Source organism: Piliocolobus tephrosceles, chromosome 20, assembly GCF_002776525.5.
Source record: "Piliocolobus tephrosceles isolate RC106 chromosome 20, ASM277652v3, whole genome shotgun sequence".
Lineage (NCBI taxonomy): Eukaryota > Metazoa > Chordata > Mammalia > Primates > Cercopithecidae > Piliocolobus > Piliocolobus tephrosceles.
In genome coordinates, this window is record NC_045453.1 from 31892520 (window position 1) to 31906061 (window position 13542).

Genomic DNA, 13542 nt, shown 5'->3' on the forward strand with positions numbered 1-13542 from the left:
TGCTTAAGCCACTGTTATTTGGGGTCTCTATTACAAAAGCCAAACTTTCATCCCAAGACAGGCAAAATCCAGATTCTTTAGATGTTATATGTACTAATATGCCTTTAATATGCTCCCAATACATATATATATATATATATATATATTTTTTTTTTTTGGAGTGCATCAATAAAGTGCTGTATACAAGATGAAAAATACCTTGCGTTTCTCACTACATTTGGTGTAATCAGTCCCTATTTCTGTTCACCAATGATGTCAGGATGGAGAACAGGGAGTGCCAAGATATTACTTCACATCTCTAGGTCCTAAGAGGTGGTCAGTTTCAAACTCCGACCTTTTAAGTTCTCTTGGTGGCTCAAACTTTATAGGGTTATCAGAGCTGGAATCTGCATCAGCTCTCTGCCCCTGGAAGAGTTTCCTTTAATTCCGTAGAAGTTGAGCTGACACAGGGTTAGGGACTCTTGTGTGTAATGGAAGTTGCAAAGCTGGAGTCAACCTGCCATTTTTAACCTTTGGTTTATGGCAGTATCATGAACATGGCCACATCCTGGCAGAAGCTCCAGGCAGGTGGGAGGGGTGCCAGCAGAGCATTTATAGCAATTCGCACTGGTGAAGGGACCTGGCAGTGCCCGTGTTTTCCATGGGGCACAGCTGTGTTATTCTAAGATAGGCCTACTCTGACCCTGTGTCACATCCTAAGCCCTTCATTTCAATTCCTGTGTCATTTCTGCACCTACCCCCCAGTTCCAAGACTGTGGCTCCTTCCTCTCTGGCTATCCCAGAGAAAATCGCTAAGGTCCTTTGGACTTAATGCATTGGTTACCTGCTTTCAGAAACACATTATTTTCAAAATCCCAAGCACCAGGTGTTAAATGTGTATCAATTACTTGACATATTTAATTGCAGGATTAATGCTGAGACACAGTAATGTATTTAAGGACACATTAGATGTATTATTTTAAAACTGTGATTAACACCAATTTTGAAGCATTTTGGAAGACTAATTAAATGATTGAAAACCACATTCTGGCATTGCAATGTTTGTTCAACAAAAGCATTTGTGGAAATTAGGTGTAATTCAACCACCTCATTATACAATTAGTTGTTTAATTCTGTCTGCAGGCATTTGAGGTCATAATCAGGATGAAGCTGTGGCTTCTGGGGCATGACCGGGCTTTAGGATGTGTCTCCCCACTTTCCGTGGTGCTGACAGGCTCCTCACTTTCAGGGTGCTGACAGGCTCCCCATGTTTTACGGTGCTGTCTTCCCCTGCCGCTAGTCTCCTCTTCTGCCATGCTTCAGTCTCGCTGGCCCCCGTCCCCTGATCACTGTGCTTGTTTGCACCTCACTGCACTCTGGCTTGCCCTCTGCTCTGTCTGTGAGGTCATCGTTACTGTTATTCAACAAATATTTTTGGTTTTTCTCGCAAGCACATAATAGATTATGCTCCATTCCCACACCCCCTCGAAGTTGGGTCTCCCTAGTAACTAAGGCAATGTGGGCAGAGGGACACGTGCCATTTCTGGGCGGAAGCTTTTAGAAGCCTGTGGAATTTACACCTTTTCTTTTCCTTTGCCATGGCAACTGGGGATTCTCCAGACAGCAGCTTCTCCATCCATCTGGGGTCTTGAAGTTACCTGTTTATGGACCTGAAGTATAAAGTAAAAACAAACCTTTATTGTTTTAGGCCACTGAGACTTGGAGAGGCTTAGTTCTGCAGCATGATCTAACTGGCCTTGATGGACACAGCTAGGGGATGTTCCTTTGGATTTTTCCTTGATCTTTGCTCTCTTATTTTTCAGACTGTTCTCAAATCCCCTCCTCAGAAAGGTCCTCTGTCCATTTCCCCAGAGCCACTTTCAATTTTGTTTCCTGCTTTTTTTTTTTTTTTTTAAATAGTGGTTACTGCCTTCTGACATTATTTTATTTACATTTATAAATAATGTGACAATTTATAAATAAAGTGTTTCTCCATCTCTGTAGTTTTATCATTTGGAGAATGGTATACATTGAATCATACAGTATGCGGGACTATTATTTTTCCGCTTAGGCCTTGAGGTTCATCCACTTGCTGGGTGTAACAGTAGTTCCTTCCTTTTTATTGTTGAATAATATTTCTATGGTATGGATGTGCTATGGTTTATTTAATAATTTTCCTGTTGAAGGACATTTATTTACATCTATAAATACAGTCCACTCACTGTATTTCATTATCTCTAAGATAGAACGTGAAATAAAAATCATTTTTATTTTCCATTCTTGTTTCTGTTTTTCTGTTTTTACTCCATCCAGCCCCCCTAAGTTTTTCACATGTTTGCTTTTCTGAAATCAGGATGGCTGTTAGAGTCCACAGTGTGCTATTCAGGCCATGACACAGGAGAATTACCTGCGCAGGGTGTGAACAACCAAATGACCAGCGGACACGTGTAACTAATACACAACTGACCAGCATCAGTGCGCTGGAAAAGAATCCAAGATTGGACAATGGAGCCCTCTTTTAACCCCTATGAATGTTGTGGTTGCAGGGACAGACTGGAGGATGGGGCAGGTCAAATATGTTTAGTGACATTGCTGAAGTGGGACCCGAAGCAGAAAAACTGTATATAATTTTAAAGTATCCTCAAAGCCCAGCACTCTTGACTTTCAATCTTCTTATGGATTCTTTGAAGAAATGCCATATCATCAGTGCTCGTGGATGAATGCACAGAGGATGATAGTGTGTGGAAAAACCCCAGATTGATGAGTCTGAGTTGAACAGTGATTCACAAGAATTGGACTCAGTGTAAAGTAGTTTGAGGAATAACAGCCAATTTATTTCACTTGTATTTTCATTTTTATGTATGCACAATAGTAATATGTGATAAAAATCTGTCTAATTAAGTCTCAAAGAACTCTTACAATAAGTAAAATTAAAAATTCTAAGTGATAAGAATGCATTGTATCATGGTTTAATTGTTAGCGTATTTTTCTTTCACAGTGGAACAAAAAATAATGGTGCTTCTTGCAATTGTGTGTCTTAGAGGTGATGAAATGTGGTATTTCTTTTGGAGACTGCCCTTATCACAAAGACATCTGCTGTGTCATTCAGTTCAATTTTAGTTGAGTTTAACAAGGCCTCTGGCCATTTAGAAAGTTGGCTCATTTGGGCTCAGAGGCTACTGTGATTTTAAATTTGACCAGATACCTCGACTGGAGAAGAGCTGGAGTTTTGCTTCTAGCCAATCCATTGGGTACCTAAGGTTAGCCTGGCCAGAGAGTCTGCTCCTGGTTGAGACTGGGCCCTCCACCCCATGGGAACAGTAAACCACAGAACTTAGGCATGTCTGTTTCACCATCGCAATGTTTTTTCTGCATTCATAAATCACTTGACTACTATTTAATTAATATTCTTCATTTCTGAAGCCTTTTATTTTTCAATAACTATAGACCACAGGAAGTTGCAAAAATAGTACAGAGAGGTCCCAGGGACCTTTCACCCAGTTTCCTCCAATGCTAACATCTTATTTAATTACAGAAATTGCCAGACTTTTCAGAGTGACTGTCCCATTTTACATTCACACCAGCAACTGGGTCTGGGTGACCTAGTTTCTCCACATCTTTACTAGCATTTGGTGTTGTCATTTTAAATTTCAGCTATTTTGACAAGTGTGCAGTGATATCATGACTTTACTTTTTCATTTACCATTGAGTTTGGAAAGTTCTTTATAATACTCTGTCTGCATATTGGCCCTTTGTCAGATATGTGGTTTGTGCAGGGTCTTTTGCAGAGTGATAGTTTTAAAATTTATTTATTTATTTACTTACTTACTTATGGTGGCATCTCACTCTGTCATCCAGGCTGGAGTGCAGTGGTGCAATCTCAGCTCACTACAACCTCCTCCTCCCAGGTTCAAGCAATTCTTCTGCCTCAGCCTCCCAAGTAGCTGGGATTATAGGCACGCACCACCACCCCTGGCTAATTTTTGTATTTTTAGTGGAGACGAGGTTTCACCATGTTGGCCAGGCTGGTCTTGAACTCCTGACCTCAAATAATCTGCCCATCTTGGCCTCCCAAAGTATTGGGATTACAGGCATGAGCCACTGCACCCAGCCATTTAAAAATTTTAATAAAGTCTAATTTATTGATTTTTTTCTTTTATTGATTGTAATTTTTTGTGTGACATCTAAGAAGTCTGCTTTGATCTTAGGTCTCAGAGTTTTTCTCCAATTTTTTTCTCTAAAAGTTGTATAGTTTTACATTTAAATCTATGATCCATTTTGAATTACTTTTTGTATAAGGTGTGAGGTGTAGAATAGATTTTTCTTTTCTTTCTTTCATTTTTGCCTATAGAGTCCATTTGCTCCAGCACCGTTTGTTGAAAAGATTATCCTTCCTCCATTAAATTGCTTTTGCCCCTTTGTCAAAATCAGCCAAACATATTTGTGTGGGTCTATTTCTGGGATCTTTATTCTGTTCTATTGATTTAGGTGTTTTTCTCCATGGCCCTCTCTGGATTACTGTTGCCAGAGAGTGAGTCTTAAAATCAGGTCATGTGATTCCTCCAACTTTATTCTCCTTTTCACAATACTTGAGTTATTCTAGTTCCTTTGCCTTTCCATGTAAATTTTAGAACAAAATTAATATTTTTCTTTAAATCGATGGTTACAGCTTTATTTAAAAGGAAAACACATGAGTTTGCTAGGTCAGCTAGAGCTGTACTGTCAAAGTCAGTTAAAATAAAAATATAACAATTGTAGTTTAAAAAACTCTCTGTCAACCATGTGAAATGATCCCATGAACCCCCAAATTGGCCTGGACCCTCATCTCCCAGCACCCCTGTGTTGGGAAGAGCACTCTGCGGTGAACTGCTGGCTCTGCCTATCTGGGGAAACTCATGTGGCTTGGCCGCCTCATTCAGTGCTGGCTCAGTGGTGTCTGTGTAGCCCCACAGCAATCCTCTATGGATAGCTTGCGGCTAATGGATTGGCCCAGAGGGCAAGCTCTGCCCAACTGTGAGGCTCCATATGGACTAAGTGAACCAATCAGATCCTCCCTCAGCACAGTTGAGTGATGGGTAGTAGAGAGTCAGTCGTTGGCAGTGGGAATAGGGTGGAAGCTATGAAGGAGCAGAGCCATGAAGGAGTGAGGCATGAAGGAATCAGTAGACTCCCGTGGAAAGAGTAACTGATTCCTCGTGGTGGGAAGCAGTTGAGCTGGGAGCCGTACTTCTTCCTGCCAGCAGCCTGGGAAAGATAGGAAACTAGACGATGGGCACTGGAGCTGTCCTAGGTCCTGAACAGCCTTCTTTCCTCTGTGAAAGGCCTGAAGCTGGCTTGTGTTCTCTTCTTCCCCAATACCTCCCACCCCCACATTTAAGGTAGTGTTTCCAAAGCTTGGGATTCATAGCCATGGAAGAGCACAAGATGACGTTAGGGTGCACAGAACCTGGGATTAAATAACAACACATCACAGAATCAGCAAGCTACTCCCTTTCCAGTGATCTCAGTAGAGTAGGTTGTTAACACCTAGTCCTTCCTAATCCCTTTTAACAAAGAGAGGTGGCCTTGCCTTTACAGCATTTGATGAGCAATGCCTCTAGCAAAAATTTCACAGTGCTTTTCTGTTTTCATTATCGCTTTTGACAGTAATTTGCCTACTTATATTTTCAGTGCCTAGCACATCGTAGAGGTTAAAACTCTTAGCCATTGAATTAATTTGATTATTTTTCATTATTCTTTGATTTTTGTCTTTTTAACCTCAACCGACTATGAACTCCTTGAAGACAGAGACTGTGCTTTTTATTTTTATTTTTTATTTTTTTAGACCAGGGTCTCACTCTGTTGCCCAGGCTGGAGTGCAGTGACATGATCATGACTTACTGCAACCTCGACCACCACGTAGGCTAAAGTGATCTCCTGCCACAGCCTCCAGAGTAGCTGGAACCACAGGTGTGCACTACTACACCTGGCTAACTTTTTGATTTTTGTAGAGATGGGGTCTCGCTCTGTTGCTGGAGCTGGACTTCAGCTTCTGGTCTCAAATGATTCTCCCACCTTGGCCTCCCAAAGAGCTTAGATTACAGGAGTGAGCCACTGCACCTGGCCCTGCTTTTGTTTTTTCTTTGCCATTTTGCTCCTAGGGCCTAGAAAAGTGCTCAAATACACAACCATTGCAAGGAGAGAAAGTCCTTCTCACATGACTGGACGTTCCCAAAGCTGGGGCAGTCAGTTTGGAAGACCTGACTTCCCTGTCCATGTGAGTGGCCATGGGAGTGGTGTGGTCAGAAAAGAGGGGGCCAAGGGAGCCCAGCGAGAGAAATGCCCACCCTCACCCTCCTCCTCCTCAACCGAAGAGGAGAGGTGCAAGGAGAAAGAGTGAAGAAAGAGAAAGGAGAACCATTGCTTGTTCTGGTGAGTAAGTAGGCAGGTGGAGAAGACACAGGAAAGTCGAGTCTAGCAGACTGGGCTTGGTCTCTATGCTGATGCCCAGAGGTAGCTGATGGAACTGGCTAGTGTGAGTCCCATTCAGAGTCCATGTCAGAAACTTGGCTGGTTGTCCCTTCCTTGAAAGCCTCATTGGGAGAACGGTGAGCTGTGTACTTGTTCCTCACACAAGACTCTATCCCTTCCCTCCTGGGCTGGGCCTTGACGTCGCTCCAGCCATGGCAGGCCTGGCCCTACCTGGCTCTTCAGAGCTCGCACCCACGTGGGACTTCTCTGCCATGAAAGAAAGAACCATGTCCTGGGCTTGTGGACTTGGAATTGCACCTTCAGGGTCCTTCTGGGGAGGAGGATGGGTTGCCCGATCAGAACATGGTCAGATTTTCTTCTTAAAGGCTGGATGGTCAGCCTGAGGATCATTCTGAACTTTAACTTCGCTTTCTCCTTTTCTTGGCCTTTAATAATTCAGTGTGTGCTGAGGATTATATTGCAAGTCTGGCCGAGGATTTCTTTAAAAGAAAATCCCCAACCAGGCTGGACGCATTACTGTTGTCAGCATGACCGTTAGCCTCCTTCAGAGTGAAGGTCAACAAATAATTTTCAGCTTTGTTTAAAGCCTCTTTAATGGATTCTATAAAATGCTCTAATTACCAGTGATTATCCGCTGAGTGCTCACAAGCTTTTTAAAGCTTTTCTGTGCCCATTTCACTCTGTTCACACAGAGTTCAAGTTGTCTGATGTACTTAAGCAAGAGGAGGCATTTTCTTTCTTTCTATTTCTTTTTTTTTAAATCATATAATTTGGAGTGTTTGTAAGGCAGGCCAGCTTTCTCTTTTTTTGGTCTGAAGCAGAGTTTTTACTCTACTTTCCATCTGTTTCCATCTTGTCACCCAACAAGAAATTAAATGCCATTTAAATTATATGACACACTTCCTTACCACACACAATAGAACATAACTGCCTTCGATGTGCACAGAATTCTCACAGGTGTCATCTCAGTTGAACCCCACCGAGGGAGGCTGGAAGGGCTGCTGAGGCTGGGATTCCTCACCTTCTGCACTCCTGACATGGAAGCCTGGATCAGTTCTCTGTGGTGGGGGCATCCTGTGCATTGTATGGTACTCAGCAGCATCCCTGGCTTCTACCCACTAGAGGCCTAGCACCCTGCCCTAGTTGTGACAATTAATCATGTCCTCAGGCATTACCCAATGTCCCCAGAGGGGAAAAAAATCACTCTTGGGTGAGAACAGTTGACTTAACCCATTTTCAGATGAGGAGATGGTGACGGGAAGGGCTTGCCCGAGGCCCCACAGATGGCATGCTGTGGAAGGTCTGTCAGCCTCTTCTGTTGCTGCACTGATGACTCATAGAAACCCTCAAACCCAGCAGAGGCACCATTCTTTCCTCTCCTACCCCCTGTGTCCACTTCCCTGCCTATCTTCCGGGTAGAGTCACTGCCAACATAAGTGCCTGGGTTCAGCAAATGTGTCTTCTGGAGTTGATGTGTTTCGGGCTTCTTTCTTCTGCCTCCTAAGTTTCGTGTCCTAGAGGACATCTCCTTTGATTATTATAGTGTCCAGAAGACTGTCTGCAGGGCTCTTGGGCAGGGAGGCCCAGTGAATCTGTCCCACAGTACTTGTTCCTGTTGCCTGGCCACAGGCTGCCCACCATGCGTGGTCAGGAGCAGTGAGGAGTAGACCTGCTAGGGTGGGAGGGAAGATGTACTGACAGTGACCCACAGTTCTGAGAAATCATCTGTGGATGGTTCAGTTCACACTCTGTTCATGGACCACAGCCACAGTCTTATGTTCATTGATAACCATTTGTGGCACCTTGGTTAATTCCAAGCTGATAGTGTCCTTAGATGGTGAACTTTGACCTGACCCCTTCCCCACATGTATCCTTTCCTGCCCAATCTTGCTCTCTGGCAAAAATAATTGACTTGGGTCATGTTACCATTGGGCTGAGGGACAGAAGATTGTGTGTGTGTTTGTGTGTGTCATTGTCTTTGTTAAGGGAGAGGAGGGGTCAGTCCTTTAAGGTCTTACACATTTTGAAAATGTTGGATTAAACAAAGTAAAACAAGATTCTTTATTGCAGGACTTCTCAGAGCCTTTACCTGGTAATGTGCTCTATGATTATTCCAGAGCAATACAGGATGCAACATTTCCCAGAGTAATTTGACCACAAGACCTCTTTTCTTTTCATGGAGTATCACATTCCACTGTGTGCATAATATTCTGCGGGAAAAAGTGTCACCTAGATATGAAAGTACACCTTGCCCCACTTTGTGTTTGGCCATTTCTAAGGTGGCTTTGAAACTAGGAAGGATGAAAGATGGTCAGACGTGGAAGCCCACACCGTCTTTTGGTTTGGTGGCTCTCAGTGGCTGGATTCTGAGCAAGACCCTGGAGGAGAGAAAGTCCTTCTCACATGACTGGACGTTCCCAAAGCTGGGGGAGTCAGTTTGGAAGACCTGACTTCCCTGTCCATGTGAGTGGCCATGGGAGTGGTGTGGTCGGAAAAGAGGGGGCCAAGGGAGCCCAGCGAGAGAAATGCCCACCCTCACCCTCCTCCTCCTCAACCGAAGAGGAGAGGTGCAAGGAGAAAGAGTGAAGAAAGAGAAAGGAGAACAGAAGTTTTCATTTGTACCGGATGGTTTTGTTTTTTTATCTGTTTGCAAATGTTCAGTGTAATGGTTTGAAACCCAGCCGTGTAGCTGCCGCCGCCCACACACAGAGCTGCCGTGGCACTGAGCTTCAGCAGGCAAACCATATCACCAGCGTCGGCCATTAAACCCGAGCCAACACCAGGGCAGGCTGCACACCTACCCCCGGTGTCCCTCTGCCACCCCCACCGCCCCAGCACCCCTGACACCCACCACCCTCCACACACACAGTTTTTCTTTTTTTAAATTTCCAGCAGTCGGTTTTTCTCTAGAGAAGGCATAAAGAGAAGCAGAGGCAGAGATGGGACGAGCAGGGAGAATGCTCCTGCCTCATCGGAGCCACCGGTTTTCGGGAGAGAGCGGCAGCCCCCACCTGCCTGTGGACTGAGCACTTAAAGGTGAGAGAGGACTTTGTGATTTCTTTGTGCACCTGGAGGTCTGGGATGCAAGGCCAGATGAAGGGATCTTAATCATTGAGCCTGGTCTGTTGCCTCCTGAGTGATTCTATCAGGCAAGCATGATGGATGATTCCTTCCAAGCACACGCAGTTATCTCTGACACGAGCCCCACTCAGGTCCCCGTGAGATCTTTTGAACAAAGGGGCTCCTAGCCTCTCCTCCCCACCTTTCCGTACAGCCTTGTAAACCTCAGATGTGGATGAAGGTGCCGTCCTGCCTTTGACTTGACCTGTTGATTTCCAGCCAGGGCTGCTGGCCCTTCCTCTCTAGAGTGAGTAGTGACTCACACTTTTGGGGGCCTATGAAATGGTCCTCCGTCCAAGGGGCTTTGGGAAGCCTGTTTCCCTAGTGGCCCCAAGCCCAGTAATCAGAAGCAATCAGACCCAGCTGTCCAGCTAATTTGTATAAAATAGGCTTCCTTCCTAGTAGAAATCAACAAAGTCTAAAATAGAAGGGACTGTAATAGGAAATGAAGCTGCAGAGTTCTGTGTGGAATGCAACAGGCAGGGACATCGGCATGGAAAATACTAAGTACAAATTACATGGCTGACAACCATGGGAGCAGGAGAAGCAGTGATCTCCTTGCTTATCGAGCATGTCTCTGGGTTGGAGGGGAGCTGAGTGGGAACATCGCTTCTGAGAGGTTTAGACCTTTCACCAAGGAGAGGAAAAAGGAAGAACAACAAAGATGGAGAAAAGGGGGAAAAAGGCCGTAATGTAATATACATGTAGAAGAGAAGCAGATAAAAAGCTCCAAATTCTGTGCAGTCAGGGGATGAATCAGTTAGTAAAGATCTATTTTTAGTTTCCAAGATCTGCTGTTACATTTTGCCTGGCATTAATTAATGTCACAGGCATGTTCCATGCATAGGCTCTGAAGGGCCCTCGCGTGTCACTGTAGCTGGAGGTGCCAGCCCTTCATGGGAGCTCTCCAGTCCTTTGGGGTCTGGTCTCTGACACAAACATGTGTCCAGAATGTTCTGCTCTCTGACCTTGTCCCCTCTGGGTGTATCCGTTAATCTCCTCGCTCTGGCCCTTGGATTTCTGGCCACTGGCCAAGGGAGAATTGCAATTGTTGTACTTTGTTTTTTAAAAGGAAAGGCTGTACAAGCTGAAATTGGGAAAAGACAAAGATGTTGGATCATGGCTTAGAATTTAAAGAAAAGGCTTTGAGGGCCGCTTTCCCACCGCACGGAAGAAGAATGAGGTCCCCCATCTCCAAACAAGGCTGGTTTTGATAAATCAGATTTCATAACTGGAGAACATCTTCCAATATAGTTTAGGCAAAGTGTAATATGTTAGCAAGAACTAATTATATGACTTGGGTTGATCAGATGTTGGCTGAAATTATGTGTGAGACTATCTCCAAAAAGCCTCTTCATATTTCAGAGGCGAGGCTGTAAATCTGAAGAGCAACTGAAATGCAGGCATTATTGTACGCCTGAAGCCTTGCTTTCTGAGCTGGTAAGGGAGGATTACAGGCGAGAATGAAAAACCCAAGGCCACATGGCAGCACACTGTTGGGACAGCTGTTTTTGTATATTTGTACCGATTATTACATCAATGAGAAAGTATGACTACATCATGGACTCTAATTAGAAGAGATGTCCCTTATACTCTGAAATTTTTGAGAATATTCTCCTACTAACCTAGAGCCCAATGGAGCCATCGACGCTAATTGTTCAGTGCCATTGGTCAAGGACAGTGCATAGTCTTCATTTAGTTCCTAAGTCATTTGTGGTCGGCCCATCCAAGACAGGGGCATGGACAATCTCGTCAGAGTAGGCTGGGAGGGTTTCCATGATGGAATGGGGCTGGCCTCTCTGTTGAAGGGGAAATCCAAGGGGTGCACGTGAGTTCTGAGGACCAGTGGTAAAGTCCCTGTTCAGTCCTTGGGAAACATCACTACTGCTACATTTCTGATGTTCTGAAGATGGGTTAGAACAGAGTGTGAGAGCAAGCAGGGTGCTGACCTTGGGTCTCATGTCTTGAGGCTCAATTCCTTCCTCTCGCCCAGCCAGGAGATTCAGAGGTCCTGCAATCTCCCACCTCAGACTCACATACCTGGTGTGAGTTCTGCCCTCCTGACCACACCCCTGAACCTTGGACACAGCTTACCACATCCTTCCCCAAAGCATCTTGTGCCTTGGAGGGCAGGTGCTGTTGCAGTGTTCTGGGCTAGGGGCACTCGAGTTCAGCCCTGGCCAAAGGCTGTGAGGGGCAGAGCCAGGGGATAGTGTCTCCTTTGGTAACGAAGGTCTCCATCCCTTCCAGGCTGGCCATGTGTGTGGCCACAGATGAATAGGATGGGTGCCCACCTTGATGGGTCAGACAAGGTAAGGACTGTCAGACCCCATCCTCTGTTTGAGATCAGACCAGAGGTGCCATTAGAAAATCAACTGAAGATTAACCAGCTTCCTCTGGTGCTCAAAACCTAGACTCCCTTTGCTGCTTTGTGATTTCTTTCTGTGTGTAGAGGTCTGATAAGCCAGATAAGATGAAGGGATGTTAATCCTTGGGCCCAGTCTCAATGGCAAAGTTCCAATTGAAGAAGATATGACCATGGCCTGCGGCTGTGCCTAAGAAGGGCTTTGCTGACGTCTCTTTGTCCAATTTCTGTAACGGCCCTGTGTGGATGGCACCTTCACCAATACCATTTTATGGAGGAAGAAATTGAGTTTTATACAGTTCATTGTACTTTTTGCATTGTATCTTAAAGATATAAAACTTTAACCTTACACTCCATAATATATCTATTGATCTTACTATAAAATAAGATCTCCCTCCAAAAAAAATTGTGAAGGAAAATGGTTCCCTCCTGAGTGAGTGCCAAAAGCCTGGCCGTAGCCTGTCGGAGAGAGAGGCTGCAGAGCCCCTGTGTGGTGAGCAGACGCCCTCCACAGGGCCCCCGACACATGCTTCGTGCCTGAGCCTTGTCCCTGTGATGTTGACATTGTGTGGATGGCGGAGCTGGAACTTGCCCTGAGGGCCCCAGGGAATCCGGCAAGGCCCAGTCTCCACAGCCTTTCTCTGTGGAATGTTCCAGCTGGCCGGTGTGCACAGGGGAATCTGAGTTGAGGGCTTGAGGGGGGCTGTCGTCCCACACAGGGCTAAGGCTCTCCAGGGAGCCTCAATGGCTGGACCCCCATCCAACACCAGCGCCAGGGCAGCCCCCTTCGCCCTGCCATGGCCCGCCTCTTCCTCTGTGACCTGCCATGGGCCTCACATCCTGAGAGGAGCCCTAGAAACGGGCTCTGTTGATAAAAACACACATACCCTTTGCCACAGGAAATGTGGCCTCACGTTCACAATGGTAACCACCAGGCTCCTCACAGAAACCAAAGAGGAACAGATTTTAGATTTTTACCTCAATTAGGAAACACATGTTCTCTCTCTCTCCTCCCCTCCCTCTCTCCTCTCAGCAAGTCTCAATTTTCCTCACATGTAACCTCTGCCCTCCCTATTCTAGATTGGGAAGCTGCACATTTAGGAAATGGAGACTATGTTCCTTTGAGTTTAGGTAAAAACTGTGAGAAAACAGGATATAAGTCGTAATGGAAAGCAATGGGCCTCGGGTCACAGGTAGGGATGTCAGATAAAATACAGGATGCCCAGTTAAAATGGGAATTTCAGGTGAACAATGAATACTTTGTTAGTATAAGCGTGTCCCAAAGACTGCACAGGATATACTTATGCTAAAACGTTTATTATGTCTTTGAAATTCAAATTTAACTAGGCAATCCTATATTTTTATATATCATCTATGAATAGTAACCATCGCACAGAGGATCCACCATGTGAGACTCAGAACAGCATCTGGGAAGAACATTGAGGCAAACTTCTCCATCCAGATTAATTCCTGATCTTCTGAGAATAACAAACAGCCCACTACGCTGTGGCCAGTACTCCGCGCCAGCACACGCTGACATTTTGTGGCCAAGGAGCTCTCCTTGAGTCTGCCCAACGGAGGTGTGTAGTTATTTGTTGTCCAGGAGA

General features: G+C 45.1%; 1 protein-coding gene across 8 annotated transcripts in view; it reads left to right on the plus strand.

The window, feature by feature from the left end:
• Positions 1 to 9201: 9201 nt before the first annotated feature.
• ZNF831 (zinc finger protein 831) overlaps positions 9202 to 13542 on the plus strand; it is a 110670-nt gene continuing 106329 nt past the window's right edge. For 5 of the 8 annotated variants that reach the window (XM_023231911.1, XM_023231912.1, XM_023231910.1 and 2 more), the window contains exons 1-2: positions 9202 to 9486; positions 13318 to 13515. The gene's annotated coding sequence lies outside the window, so the exon portion shown is untranslated. The remainder of the gene's footprint in view (positions 9487 to 13317; positions 13516 to 13542) is intronic. The other 3 variants (XM_023231917.1, XM_023231919.1, XM_023231920.1) reach the window with 1 other exon arrangement.